Source organism: Globicephala melas, chromosome 1 (assembly GCF_963455315.2).
Source record: "Globicephala melas chromosome 1, mGloMel1.2, whole genome shotgun sequence".
NCBI classification, from domain to species: domain Eukaryota; kingdom Metazoa; phylum Chordata; class Mammalia; order Artiodactyla; family Delphinidae; genus Globicephala; species Globicephala melas.
Window position 1 is genome coordinate 142,180,463 of NC_083314.1, and position 2,833 is coordinate 142,183,295.

The window sequence follows — 2,833 nt, forward strand, 5'->3', positions numbered from 1 at the left end:
ACCTGGCTGCTCAGGGCTCTTTCCTGCCTCTCTAGCAGCCTTGCAGCAGGCCTCATCCTTGGCCAGCTTGGTCTGAAAGGCCCTCAAACTCCCTGAAATAAAGCCCATCAGTAGTACCTTTGCTTGGCTTCTCTGTTCTTGGGGGAAAGTAGGGGCACCACCCGAGGAAGTGCCAACTGCCCCCAATCTCAAACCTTCTACAAAAGAGTGAAGAAAATCTTGGAATTTTGGAATCATAGTCATAGACTCTTAGACGTGGAATTTTATTGTCAAAGTACTTAGGCTCTGATTGCCAGCAGAACGTCCAAGCTGGATTCTTGTGGTCCTACTTACTTACAAGAGCTAATTTAACCTAAAATTCCAAATCAAGTTCTTTCCAGACTGCAAGAATGCTGGTTGTACGTAAATGCAATGGCAAGACCCCCTTCATGGTTTGTGATTTATTTTGCACTTTTCCCCCTTTAAAAAAAAAAGTTATACTCACTGCTTTGTTCATTTTCCTGATGCTCAGACTGTACCCAGGATAGGCCAGCACCCCTGCATCGCTTCTCATGTCTCCAGTGACAGATGGAGAACAGACCGAAAAGTGCAATCCCTAGAGATCACGCGCCCGGATGTCTCACTGTGCACATGGGAAGACTGAGAGCCCTGGAAGGGAAGTAGCTTGCTCAGAGTCACACTTCCTAGCCTCCCCACCCCTGTCCCTCCAACTTACTCTCAGCATTTTTCAGGTTTGGAAAAATACTAATAAACTGGTAACACTAAAGCATTAAGTGTTTACGTGTTAAGGGTCTACGTGTCACCTGTCACCTGGGGCACTCTGATATCCATTGGGATAATGCTGTTGTTCCAGGCACCTGTGAAATCCAGACAGTGAGGCCACCCTAAGGCCCTTGAATCCCACCTCAGGGCTCATCATGGCTCACCACTTCAGGTGGTGACTTTCTTTCCCTCCTTCCTTCCTCTCATCTCCATTGCAGGAGAGTCCAGGAGGTGACTGGACAGCAGGCAGCATACACAGCCCTGTCCACTTCTCCCCCATCCCTTCTCCACCCATGGCTGTGACCTGTGACCTTCCCTATGACAGGAACCCATCTCTTTCTTCTCCTGCTTCCCCAGACAGACAAACTGAATTCAAGGTGGTTTACTGGCGAAGTTGGGAAGTTGGTGAGGTTTATCCCTTCCCCAGGCTTCCCAGTTTGTTTCCTTCCTCGCTTTTCCTGTCCTCAAGGTCATGCGTTTCTCCCTCCATTCCTGCCAGACCTTTTCAATAAGCTTCTTTCCGATAATCTCATTCACAGAATCATATAAATGACTAACAAACACCCACTAGGGCTTCTGTCAGGGGTACTGACAGAAGCCAACAAGAGAAAGGAAACCCCATTTCTGGGACTGCCTCTTGTGTGCGATACACTTCATACATGTAAACTCATGCAGTTTTCTCACCAGCCTTGAAGAGTAGGCATCATGATCCTGGTTACAGATGAGGACATTGAGACACTGAACAAGGTCACACATAAGCATGGGAAGAACCAGACCTGCCCCGTGTGTGCTGTCTCCTGGGACACAGCCCTTCCTGGGAGATGTGTCATGGGTAGTCTAGAGTTGGGCCTGTGATCCCCAACGCAACCTGTCACTACCCTGCTCCCTCCCCACAGTGTACTAGTCTCCCTGCTCGAAAACTGCCTTACCTCTGTGCCTTTGTACATCCCGTTCCTCCACTGGCTTTTTTCCTGTAATTTCTATCCCAAGTGCTAGGCTCAAAGGTGCCTCCTCCAGGAAGTCTTGCCAAATCCTCCAGATCTCATTAATCACTCCGTTTTGTGCACACTCTCAAGGTATTGTGTCCCTCTGCACTGCTTATATCCCCTTGTCCTTGCACCGTAATGATGTCACCATGTCTGTTGTCCCCATTCAACTCTGGCTCTTTACAGCAAGGACCACGTCTGATTCAGCCCCATGACCCAGCACTGAGCTTGGCACGTAAGACAGGCTCAGTTTTGGTTGTTGAACTGAGTAAACTCACAGTAGGGACGTGGCTACGTCAGTCCCAAACAGGCGACTCCATCACCAGGTCCACAAGGGCTGAGGTTGGGGCCAGGTCTGCCACCTAGGGAACTTTGCAGGCTAGAGCTCAACCGGAGAGTATGGGCTTTCTTTCCACCTCCTCTCCAGCTTTAGACCAAATCCCCAAATCTGCGGCTAGGAAACTGAGGCCCAGGTAGGGAAACTGAGGCAAGAGAGCAGGGACTTGCCCAAGGTCAAGCAATGAATCAGTGACAGATAGAAACTCGAACCCCACCTCCAGCCCCTTGGTCCAGTGTTCTCTGCCCTTGGGGCTGCCTCCTTTGCCAAGTTCACTTCTGTTAAGTCCAGGAAGACCACAGGCCTACCAGTCATTCACTCAGCATTTATCGAGCAACGGCGAAGTGCCAAGCATAATGCCAAGCTTTGGGGCTACTGTGCAGAACAGAATAGACCCTGCCTGGGCCTTCAGGGAGCTCACAGTCTGGAGCATGCAGAGCAGCTCATGCAGGACCTCGTGGGCCACAGTGGGGACTTTGGAAGACCAATGGGAAGCTCTCGGAGGTTTAAGGTGGCAGAGCTGGCTGCTCCGCCCTCCACGCTGTTCACACTCATTCTGTGTTAGCGGCCTTTCCCCAGCCCAGTGCGGAGGAGAGGATGGCTGTCCCTGGGGCTCAGGACGTGTCCTTGGCCACGCCTCTTCAGCAAGCCCCTGCTGAGGCCAGGCCTGGCAGTCCGCCAGGATCGTGGCTCTGGCTGGTTTGATCTTTATTCAATTACAGCTTTGAGTCCTGTGGAACACCCCTGC